The sequence below is a fragment of the Poecile atricapillus genome, chromosome 1, assembly GCF_030490865.1.
Source record: "Poecile atricapillus isolate bPoeAtr1 chromosome 1, bPoeAtr1.hap1, whole genome shotgun sequence".
NCBI classification, from domain to species: Eukaryota; Metazoa; Chordata; class Aves; order Passeriformes; family Paridae; genus Poecile; species Poecile atricapillus.
The window spans coordinates 79,909,959-79,922,308 of record NC_081249.1 but is presented as its reverse complement, the minus strand read 5'-3'; the positions used below and the strand labels follow the sequence as shown (position 1 = coordinate 79,922,308).

Below are 12,350 nucleotides of genomic sequence, written 5' to 3'. Positions count from 1 at the left end.
GAGTGTTTTCTGGAGCCAGTGACTGGCGCTATGCTGCCGGTCCTCACGGGGACCTTCTTACCTGTACATGGGTTTAGCAGATGTGACCTGCAGCTAAGTGGGAGGAATGGACAAAGTGAGAACAGCAAACTAGAAAACAAGCAAAAGTAGCAGCATTTCAAAGCTCTTGCAGAGCAGTGAATAGCTGAAGGTAGAGATTAAAAAAAAAATACATAGGAAAAAAGATGTTAAAGTGATCATTCTCTTTCTCTCTTGAATGAGATACCTGATCAGGCAGGGGCCTGGGCTCTCCTGTTGGTGAAGGAAACAAACTGAACAGATGATCAAACAGGTGCCTCTTCACAACATCCTATTAAAATAGCCAGAGTGAGAATGCGGATATCAATGCTCAAGCGCAGAAGGCACTAAATATATTTCCTCCCTACTGAAGCTAAAGGGACCAGCTCTTTGGACAGGTGTAGCTTTTGCAGCAGAGTGTCACAGGCTCTCACAGATCCCTGTCTCAGCCACCCAACTGCGATCACAGGCAGGTTGCGACCGGGCTGCGGCCCCGGAGCGTGTCCCGTGCTGAGCCAGCGGCCACCCGGGTATAGCGTGTCGGAGATCACCGGGCTGGCGCTGCTCAGCGCGGGGACCAGGCTCCCGGCAGGGCTGGGGTGCAGGTGAAGCGGCACCGGACATGGACGGGAGCGGCCGCCGGTGAGCGCAGAGCCGGCACTGCCCACTGGCCCGGCGGCAGGGGAGGAGCGGGGACCCCTGAGGGCAGCGGGGGACACCGGGCGGCGCGGCGCCCTACCGGGAGCGGATGACCTTGGGCGAGTTCCCTGGAGGACAGACATTCCACGAACGCCTCCTCAGCCCCCCGCGTGCGGGTCCGGGCGGTGGGAGCCCCGCGGCGGGCGGGGCCGGGGCCGGGGCCGGGGCGGCGGCGGCGCGGTCCCTCCCCGCGGGCGGGAGGCGGGCGCGGGCCGCGCTCCCGGCAGGCTGCGCTGGGCTGCGCTGAGCTCGGCGCGGCGCCGGGCGGGGAGCGCCCCAGTCGCCTCGTTCTTTGCCTCTCGCCACTGCCCGGCGGCCCCCAAGGCGGCATGGAGACCCAGCGCGGGAGGCCGCGGGGCAGCGCCCGGAGCTGAGCCGGCCGGTGCGTACCCGCCTGGGGCTCGGGGAGGGGCGCGGAGGCGATGGCGGAGAAACTTTCCGCCGGCCAAACTCGGCGGTGCGCGGGGGCTCCGGGGGCTGCGGCCGCCGCTCGGGGAAACTTCTGCCGCGGGGTCTCGGCCGTGGCAGCGTCGGTGCGCTGTGCCCGTGTCCCGCAGCCATCCCCGCGCCGCTCCCCGTCAGCCGCCGGTCCCGCTCCCGCTCTGCCCCGCAAGGTGCAGCGAGCGGCTGCCCCGGGCGCGCTTCCCGCTTCGCACCGGGGATGAGCTCGCAAGCAGGCAAGAGCTGGGTTTTCGTGTTTTAAAATTTTCCTCGCTGCCCTTTAAGTGCTGTTATTTTGTAGGTTTTTTGGTGGTAGTGTTTTTTGAGGGGGAGGTTGATGATTTTTTTTTTTTTTTAACTTGTGGAAGCGAGGGAGAGGGGGTGTGCGTGTCTGTCGCTGCTCTTCAGCTGCAGTTGCTCTTGTCTGAGCCTGGGGACTGACTGCAGCTGCTTGGGCTGGGGAGAAACGCGTGTTACCGGAGGACCTGCCTGTTGGTATTTCTAGCTATCTGTCTGTCCATCTAGTTTTTCTCAATGTTTTTAGGAGGGAGGGCTCGCCTTGCCCTCCCCGTTCGCAGGCTCCGGAGCCGGGGCTCTGGCTGGAGCTGGGGGAGCGCTCTGCCCGGGACAGCGGGGGCAGCAGCCGTGTCCCCTCGGCCCTGCCGCGCTTTGCTGGGGCTGCTCGCTGCGGGCTCCCCATCCCCTCCAGCCCTGCCGGGGGCTACCCTCTGCGCGCCCCGAAACTCGGACCGTGTGTAAATGTCTGTGTGTCTGTGTGTGAGTGTGCGTGCAAGGGCTGGGGGGTGCACCCCTGGGAAGGGAACCTGCTCCGGCTGGCCATGGGTTAAACGTGGCGCTCCCAGCTCTAACTTCTGCTATTAGAGGAAGTAACCCAGCCTCTCCTGCCCGCTTTTCGAATCCCACTGGATTATTTACTGGAGGAAAAGAGAGCCGCAGTGCCCCAAGGAATGCTTCAGTGGGTGTCTTTTACCTTTTTTTATTATTTTTTCTTATTACTATTTTTCACGGTGGCTTAGTGCCCTTGCTTTGTTGTTGGGAGGATTAAGTGTTGCCGAGCGTCCTTAGTCCCAGATTCAATTAAAATACATACAAGTACGTGGGACATAAAGAGAAGTCAGCACTGGCATCCCGGTAGAGGTACTAAAGCATCAAGTTTGGTTAAAAGGAAGGGATTCGAGGAAATGAATGCTTCTGTTTGTACTGGTTTGCTTTCCCTTTACAGTGCTGTCAGACAGCTTAGAGAGGTGTATCTTTTCACCTGGGGTTGTGTGTTCTTAACCAACTTCTGTCCAACAGAAAGAAAGAAAAAGTCCTCTCCACAGGCACAGGTGTTCTAATTTATCTCCCATTTAGCAAAAGCTTTATGAAATTTGGGTTGAGCTTTCAGTAAAGGAATTAAAAATCAGGAGAGGATGAACTGTGAGGAATGCAGAGGAGAGTTGCTGCACCATTCGACTTGCTGCCTGGATGCTCTGCTTTCATTGAGGACTCATTCCTGGTCTGGAGCAGTTGTGGGAGGGTATAAGCATTAGCTGGGAAAGCAGAACAAGGCAGAATAGCCTGGCTAGTACTTGTCTGTCATTTCCTCTTGACATTCAGAGGGCTGCTCCTTCAAGTTAATAAAAATTTCCTTTTGTTGCTTGGAGAGGACTTGGTGATGGCTGCAAGGAGAGGAGTGATCTCTTCCAGATTCAGCTTGCTGTTGCAGAGTGCTGCAAAGAAAGAGCTTACAGGTGTGATCGTGTTCCAAAAAACACTGGAGTCTAGCTGAGAGAGCCAGGTAGGAAACAATGTACTGCAGGACTGCAAACTGTGGATATCCCTCTGTCTGATCCTTTGGTGGTGCTAGTGTTGTAGAAAATCAACAGATTGGCTGTGCTTGTCTTGATGCAGTAAATCATAGTTTTATTTACTTTTGTTACTGTTTATTTTTAAGCTTGATTCTTAACACAGCATCTGTTGGCATTGTAATGACTGTGCTCCATACCTGCGTGCCGATGGTGTGTAGGACGGCTCCTGAACTGTTTGTTATGTTACTGTGCTGTTACCCTGTGTGCCAGACAGTGATGGGGTATAACCCCCTCGGTTTCCCCAAGTGCTGGCTTGCTCAGTTTCTCACATGAGGGACTTCTGTTCCAGTGGGTTATATCGTCATGTCTCCTACTATGTTGCGCTACTGTGACCTGATGTACTCTGGTTGCGATTCTGTCAAATACAATGAAATGAACAATTAGGAGGTAGTTAGGGTGTTTAGCCATTGCTTGTTGGGAGCAGTTTGTAGGTGCTGTTCCCCTACAGATATATTTCTGTGCTGAGTTCTAAAATGTCTTCCGACACATGCCAACTGCAGTCATACAGCTTGTATTTACAGGCAGGTTTTTGTGAAGGACAGGAAGTTGGTTAGGATAAGGTTTGTTTTAGAATGTTGTGCCAGTGTGAAACATCATGCTTCTGGATGCAGGTTTGAATCCCTTACAATTCAGCAGTGTCTTAAATTTTCTAACTGTTTGATGAGTATTTTTTTGCTTATGTGAAGGGTTTCATGACTTCTGCCTGCAGTACATAACACAAAAGCTCTTGGCACCTTACTGTGCTGGCTGGAAGTTCCAAGGCAGAATGGGCAGGGACTCAAAATTGCTGTGGCACAGGTGAAATCGTGGCTGTGCTGGCTTCAGTGGGAGTTTTGCCATAGAAGACAATGGGCCGAAACTTCAATCCAGAAGTAGTTCTCCCTTCTTGTTGGTAATCCTGGTGTATTCTCTGGGGAAGCTTTTGCTTTTCTGTTGCCACCCAGACTGAGTCTGTTAGGCAGAGAAGACGGAAGTCTCTTAGGATGTCATGCTGTGCCTTTCACAAGCACAGCATTCTTGGGAAGGGTATCAGGGCAGATAGGAGTGGAAACAAAACCCCAAATGTGGACATGTGCTGACTGCCTTGCTGCCTGTGTCCTGAGTCATTCCCAGGAACATGGATCGAGAACTCTGAACTGGAGCACACTTAGCTTCTTGAAACTGCAGAGGAGGGATCTGCCAATGCCTGCGGCCAGTGCAACTCCCAGTCCCTGCTTCTGCATTTGCAAATTATCGGTTTAGTGACAGACATTCAATATGTGAAGCAACAGTACATTCATTAATTCAACCCTACTTAGCCTATGCATACTGACTGAGTTTTCTGTATGTATGTGATCTAGTGAGTTATTCTCAGAGACACTTCATATATCCAGCATCTAGATAAATTTTTATGTTACATGACAGTGACAAATGGGAAGTGTTTGCTACTTTTTTCCAAGACTTGAAAGGTATGTGGTACAGAATATCAGAATATGCATTTAATCAGTGCTGATTGAAAGCTGGTCCAGGACATGGCCATGTAGTAAAACTGATCATCACAACAAGAATGTGTTGCTTCAGTTTATTATATTCAGTGGAATAGGGCTTGTTAATATATACCAAAAATATTGAGTAGGATTGAGTTATTTGAATCTGTCTGATTTTTTATTTTTTTTCCAGTGGAAGCACAGTAGTGTCTGCAATTCCAGTGCAGACAGTTTTCTTTCGCAGTACATTCTTCTACCATGCATTCATGCCAGACTTTTAGGTATTTTGCTTCTGTATGAAGATGAAAGAAATGAAAATATAAACTAATGTGAAACTAAGTAGCCTGTTTTACATGTGCATCCTTACTTTAACATACTTAAATAAGGAGAATATGTTAAACCTTTATAAATTATATCTTGTTAATGTCTCTCTGTTTGTTTGCCGTGAGGATTTATGCATCTAAAACAAAACAGTACTAATTCTTATTTACTTTATGCAGGTGCACAGGCCTCATTTTGTCCCAGTATAAAATTATAGATATTATAACAGGTATTATGTTAGACCCTGAAGTCATATGAGTGGTTAACATCTGGATGCATGTATTAATGGCAAATAATTTTTGGGCACTGTTAGTACTGTCAGGATGCAAAAGATGGCAGTGCTGTGAAGAAGGATCTGAGCAAACCCTGCTGGGCTGTCATTCAAACCTCTGCTCTGGGATCTGCATGGACTTCCATCTTCTGGGCTTGCAGGTTTTTTTTTTATATATGTGCAAAACAAAAAGTTGATAACCGTTGTCGTATCTTTGCTCTCTGTCTAAGCCCTAAGTAATGTATTCACTTCAGTGCCTGAACTTGAGGGCTGAGCTGGAGACAGGGTTTGCTGGGTGCTGGACTAGAATATACATCAAGTGATGCAGTGTGGGAGAGATGCTGTTCTTAGTTTGCTTGTTTTTCTTAGCTGCATGTGCAGTGCTACAGACTGGGGGAAGGAAGAATAGCTTGAAAGCTTCCCAGTGGAAAAGGACCCGGGGATGTTGGTCAACAGCAGCTGAACATGGTCCAGGGTGTGCGCAGCTGGTCAAGAAGGCCAGTGGTGCCCTGGCTTGGATCAGCAATGGTGTGGCCAGCAGGACCAGGGCAGTGATTGTCCCCTGTACTGGGCACTGGTGAGGCCACACCTCAAATCCTGTGTTCAGTTCTGGGCCCCTCACTGCAGGAAAGACATTGAGGGGCTGGAGCGTGTCCAGAGAAGGGCAACAGAGCTGGGGAAGAGTCTGGAGCAGAATTCCTGTTGAGGAGCTTCTGAGGTTGTTTAGTCTGTAGAAGAGGAGGCTCAGAGGGGACCGTATCACTTTCACAACTGCTTGAAAGGAGGCTATAACTAGGTGGAGGTCTGTCTCTTCTACAATGTAGAAATCCATAGAAAAGAGGAAATGGTGTTACGTTATGTCATGGGATATTTATATTGGATATTAGGAAAAATTTCATTTATGAAAGGGCTGTCAACCATTGGAAGAGGCTGCCAAGGGAAGTGTCACCATCCTGGGAGGGATTTAAAGGATGTGTAGATGTCGCACTTGGGGACATAGTTTAGTGGTGGATTTGGCAGTGCTAGGTTAATGGTTGTATTGGATGATCTTAGAGGTATTTTCCAACAGAAATGATTCTATGATTCTGTGAAAAATGCAACATATAGGGTGTTTTCGGGTGGAATTGGTGTTGCATGGGATTAGTGGCAATGCTACCTACTACTGATGTGAAAACTTCTGATTTCACTCTTTATTTTTTCTTGAAAGAATCAAGAGTAGACCTTGAGTAGGGTTGCAGGGATGTAGAGAGATGTAGGGTTTTGTGTTGGAAAATTCTCCATTGTCCTATTGAGCTGTTTTTGATTTTGCTGCTGTTCTTGGTGTATGAGCCTGGTTACTATAATAATTATACCTAAATGTGTCTGTGCCTGTACTGCCTGTCATCCACAGTAAATCAAAGGCATGGACCCTGCAGGCACTTAAAGCAAGTTAACACAAATGAAATCACCAGTGGCTTTGCCTGGGAGAAAACAATATTTTATTTCTTTCTCCTAGATGATGACACTACTAATTGTATGGCTTCATTGTATGGCTACACTGTGCATGAGTGTAACTTCCTTTGACGTCAGTGCACGTTGGCCTGGTCATTACACATGTGCTAACACAGTGCAGCCCCTGCTGCAGGGCGTCGGTGGTGCTCTCTCCCTCTCTTGCAGAGTCTGCAGCTCCATCCCTTGTCTGCGGAGCTGGTCGGAGAGATGTGGCAATATGTGGGGTGGCTACTCTGGACTGAAATCCTCCTTCCTTTTCTACTAACTAAGCTGATTGCTCGCTTCTTTTAAAAGGCATCCCTGATTTTTAAAAAATTAAGGTTTTTAATGAGTTTAGCAGACCATCCTGAGATGTTCTGGGCTTTCCAGGCAGGTAGCCATCAACAGGATGAGTTAGGCCACTTCTGTCTTCAGTGGAGCTGGTGGTGAGATTTAATGCTGACTGTAATAACAACTGCATTTGGGCCATTCAGAGCTCTTGAAATCCTGCCCTGCAGCATTTCCAGCTTCTTAGCTTGGTCCTGTAGAGCATCTGGGTAGAGGGAAATAGTTTTGAAGACTTCCTGTAGTGCTGGTGAGAAATGATCTGTCACCAGCACTGGAAATGAACCAGAAATACAACTTGTTTCTGCTTGCACTGTGCAAACCAGCCATAAATAACATTTCTTCCATGTCTTTGCAGACTTCAAAGAGTCTTCCAGCTGTTGCAGGAAGCCTAGTGAGAGAAGGTAGCTGCAAGTTTAATTGTAGCTTCAGGACTTTCTCTCAATCAAAATCCAAACAATCAGATAAAAATTACAGACACTTGAATGTTGTTAAAGGTCAAAAGTGAGCCCGCTCCAGAACTGCTATTAATGGTTTGTATCTTAAAATATAGGAGCTTATTAATATTCCTAAATAACATTGCACATACATTATTTTTGCCTTTGAACCATCTGAGCACTTTGCACAATAGTGCAAGTTACACGATGATAAGTGCATATAACAACAGTATAAATGTCAGTTTTGCTGTCAGATGTGTTGCACTAGTATATTAATATTAAACATGATTATTTCCCACATTGCTTATACAAATCATGGCATCCTGAGTCTTAAGAGGATGCCTTTGTATTCTGCTACAGGGAGAAATTTTTTGATGACTCCTCATATTTCATGGAATCCTAGAATGGTTTGGGTTGGAAGGGACCTTAAAGATTGGGTAGTTCCAATCCTTCTATCATGGGCATAGACACGTTCCACTAGATCACGTTGCTCAAAGCTTTATCCAGCATGGCCTTGAACACTTCCAGGGATGGAATAGCTACAGCTTTGCTAAGTAACCTGTTTCAGTGCCTCACCACCCTTACAGTAAATAATTTCTTCCTAATATCTAATCTAAACCTGACCTCTTTCAGTTTTAAGACATTCACTTATTCTCTCACTACGTTGTAAAGTAAGAAATATCGCTTGAGTTTTGTTGAAAGTTCCCTTTATGTACTGGAAGGATGGTAGGAGGGCTCCCGAGTTCATTCTCTTGTCTGGGCTGAACAGCCCAAATTCTCTCAGCCTATAGGAGAGGTATTCCAGTCCTCTGATCATCTTTGTGGCCCTCCTCTGGACTCACTCCGACAGATCTGTGTCTTTCCAATGCTAAGGCTCACAGAGCTGGATGCATTGGTCCAGGTTGGGGTCTCATGCGAGTGGAACAGAGGGGGATAATCACCTTCTTCAACTTGCTGTTCACGCTGTTTTTCATGTAGTCCAGGATATGGTTGGCTTTCTGGGCTGACAGCTCACATGTCTGGCTTAAGGTCCGTTTTCATTCACCAAGACTCCCAAGTTCTCCTCAGAGCTGCTCTCAATCTGTTTTCTTCCCAGCCTGTATTTGTGCTTGGGATTAGTCTTGCACTTGGCCTTGTTGAATTTCATGAGTTTTGTACAGGCCTACCTCTCCAACCTGTCCAGGTCCCTCTGGATGCCATCCCTTCCCACCAGCATCTCATCCTTACCACACAGCTTGCTGTCACCTGCAGAGCTGCTGAGGGTGCCTTCAATCCCACTGAACATGTTGCCGACAGAGGTGATAAAGTTCTGCTCCCAGTACCTACCCCCTAAGTCACTTGGAATGTGACTAACCAGAAAATTTCCTTATTCACTGAGTGGTCCACCCATGAAATTCATGTCTCTCCAGCTTACAGATAAGGATGTTGTGCAGGACAGTGTTGAATGCTTTGCACAAGTCCAGGTAGATGATGCTCATCCCTCATTCACCAATGCTGCATCCCCAAAGAAGAGGGCTACCAGATCTGTCAGGCATCATTTGCCCTTAGTAAAGCCGTGTTTGCTGTCACCAGTTACCTCCCTATTTCCCATGTACCTTAGCATGGTTTTGAGGAGGATCTGCTCTGTGGTCTTGCTGGGTACAAAGGGGATACTGACTGGCCTGTGGCTCCCCGGATCTTCCTTTCTTCCCTTTTTAATGCAACAGTGTGAACTTTGCGGGCGTGCCATGACTTCTCAAATATGATAGATAGTGCTTAGCCACTTCCTTGGCCAGTTCCCTCTGGACCTGCAAATGCAGCTCATCAGATCCTGTGGATTTGTGCCCCTTCAGGTTCCATAGATACTCTTGAACATCATGTTGTCCTGCAGTGGATGGTTATTGCTTCTCCATGTCCTTGACTTTGCTTTCTACTACTTGGGTAGCGGGACTGAAGCACTTCACAAGGAAGACCTGTTGTAAAAAACTCATGAGTACCACATTCATTTATGTATCCCAGGTAACCAAGTCTTCTGTTTCCTCCTGGAGAGGGGCCACATTTTCCCTAATCTTTCTATCATTGGTGTTCCTATGGAAGCTTTTCTTGTTGCCCTTTACATCCCTGGCCAGAATTTATTGTCAGTTCTTTGGCTTTCCTAACCTGTTCCTTGTCTGCTCAGACAATCTCAGACAATATTTCTTTCAGGCTGCCTGTCCTTACTGCCATCCTCTGGAAGCTTCCTTTTTGTGTTTGAATTTGTCCAAGAGCTTCTTGTTTATCCATGTGTCCATATTTAAATAAACAGTTAATAGTTTTGGAATATGCATGTGTAGGGTGAGTTTGGTTAGGATGGTTGTTCAGGTTTTGTTTTTGGGTGTTTTTTGAAAGCTGGTGTTTGAAATTCTTTCATTCATCCTCTGTCTGGTAATTAGCTAATGGCAGCTCTTGCTGCAGTCCAGGTGAGTGAAGTCTCTGTTTGCATGGCTGCATCTTTGTGGTGTGATTGGATGTGAGGTAGAGTTGCCAGCTTGTGTTGGGATGACCTAGCTTTATGGATTTTTCCTGTAGTGCAGTGATGGATACACTGGTTGTCAATAAACTCAGAGATGAGGTTTTACATGGACATTTTTTCAAGAGGCTTGCTGTGATATTTTTTGCTCAAAATTGAGACACCATGATTCACTGCTAGGATTTTCAAGGAAGCATAATTGCTGGTTTCATTTAGAGAAGACCAGCCTTTTTCTTTGTTCTTTCACTTTTCTGCTTTGTCCTTGGTAGTGGGTGTTCATATTATTATAGTGGTTCAAACATAGACAAAGTCTGCACTATCCAGAAGTGTTCCTCTGGCAGAGAAGCTAGAGGTGGAACGACAGCAGGAGTAATTGTTACTATTGTTATTTTAAGCTGCAGGTTTTCATCTGGGGCTGTGATGCAAACAAAGCGAAAAGGCAGATGTTGCCTTCTGGTAGCAAAAGCCTTCCATGTTGTCAGATACTGAATAGCTGGAGGCACTGTGATGGTAAAGCCTCTTGACAGTTCTGCCACTTACCTGGACCCAGGAGGCTGGGTAATTCTGAGATTTTCATGAGTCTTCAGGGAGCAAACCAGTTTTAAATTCTTACTGTTGACCTTGCATGTGTGAACACAGGTTTATCCAAATGATGCGTGAGCTTTAGATCACCTTTGATGCACTGGATGAGGCTTTGCCAGCCTGCCTTGCTGCCCCGTGCAGGCAGCTGGCTTGCTTCCCTTGGCTTTGCACAGCAGCATCTGTTTGGGAGGTTCTTTACCCAGGATGTTTGGTGCAGGGAATATTTAAAGATGCCCACAATGCTCTTTTGGTGGGGTTTGTTGCATGAGTAAAAACCATAGCGATTCAGATCATTAGGACTATAACCAAATTTTCTCTGTGCTTTTGCAGCCATATTGTGAGGTCGGGAGTAAATGGTGAGGCACACACGCTGCTCTTGGGGCTGTGAGGATTGACCTTTGCCAATCTGTGATGTGTCTGTATGGCTGTGGTTTGTCTTTGGGTGAATTGACATGGTGAGGTCTAGCTGGACTCATGCTGGGCCCTGCTCCTGTGAGCTTGCACAGCGCGTGCTTGAGTTCTGCTTTGGAGTAAACCAGCAGATCACACTGACAGTGAGAGCCTGAATAGCCCTTCTGGAAATTAAGCCAGTGGTGATTCCCTATGGATTATCATGGTGTAGGGAAAAAGTCTGCATGCCATGTTAAACCAGCAGGATGTAGAGTTCTGTTCCTTTCTCTCTGTTTCCTCCACTGATACCAGAAGCTGCATTCTGGAGCACCCTTCCAAGAGCTGTTTCTCTCTATGGTGGTTTAGTGACAGCTAAAATGATTCTTGAACATTAACACATATCTGCAGCTGACTTGTTCACGTGTAGATTGTATGTATGGAAAGACTAAAGGAAAAGTGAAAGGGAGGAGAGATTGCAAGATAGGTCAGGAGAGAGTAGAATGTACTGCTGTGTCTGGGCATGGGTTAACGGATGTGGAGGAGTGAAGGGTGGGGGAAAGAAGCAGTGGAAGGGAGAGTGCAGTTTTCTGATGGTGGTGACTCAATAAAGGAACATGGAAGCTTTGGGGTCCTGGACTATGCTAGGTACCTGTCTGGGGAATGGGGAGAAGGAGAAAGATGGATAGGGAATTTCAGCTATACCAGCCTTTAACTACTTCATTTATTTATTTTTTTAAGCTGTCTTAAATACCTGAGATTTTCAGTATGGCTAGAACAGCATAGCTGATGTCTTTGTTTGGTGTTCTTAGATTGAAAAGCTTAAAATGGGCTTTCAGAATTACTTTTTTATTAGCTAAGTACACGCAGGTGGAAAATGTCTCTGGACATAGATTCTGAGAGACAGTGATGTACAAAGGATCTGACTGAGATTGAATCAAATTTGACTTCTCCAAATTTGGTATCTTTGGAGTGCTTCATCCGTTATGTTACTGTTTTGTTTTTTTTTTTCTCCTGATTGATGTGTTGCTGGAGCTGCAGGAGCATCATTACTCACTTGGATAGTCCTGTTGTATATGCGAACCCTGCATCTTGAGGATTGTTCACATGTTGCCACCAGGACCAGAACTGCAGCCGGAGGTGAAGCCCTCCCCATAGCTGGTGAACCCAAGTGCATGTGCTGGTGCTCGCAGGCAGCTGGGGCTTGAACAGCAGGCAGGCTGGGCAGGGAGCTTGTCATGGCCACAGAGCATGCTCATGGCCATCCTCACAGATGCCCTTCAGGGGTTGTATGGAGATAGGCACTGGCTCTAATAGGAGTCATTAAGCAGGAATTATGTAGGTCATTATCCTGTGTGGAGCGCGAGTTCTTGTGCAGCGTGTGTGTGTGTGCATTCAGGATTGTGGCTGTTACCACGGCTGTTACCGTGGTATGTCTTTACTGGATTTAAATAATGTTGCTCTCATGTGTTTGAAGTTTGTTCCTAATAGGATTGGGCACCTTCAGGATGCACT

At 47.2% G+C, this 12,350-nt stretch overlaps 1 protein-coding gene across 1 annotated transcript in view; it reads left to right on the top strand.

Annotated features, from left to right (window-relative positions):
• Positions 1-1,005: 1,005 nt before the first annotated feature.
• FAT3 (FAT atypical cadherin 3) overlaps positions 1,006-12,350 on the top strand; it is a 398,795-nt gene continuing 387,450 nt past the window's right edge. The window contains exon 1 of the mRNA XM_058828676.1: positions 1,006-1,138. The gene's annotated coding sequence lies outside the window, so the exon portion shown is untranslated. The remainder of the gene's footprint in view (positions 1,139-12,350) is intronic.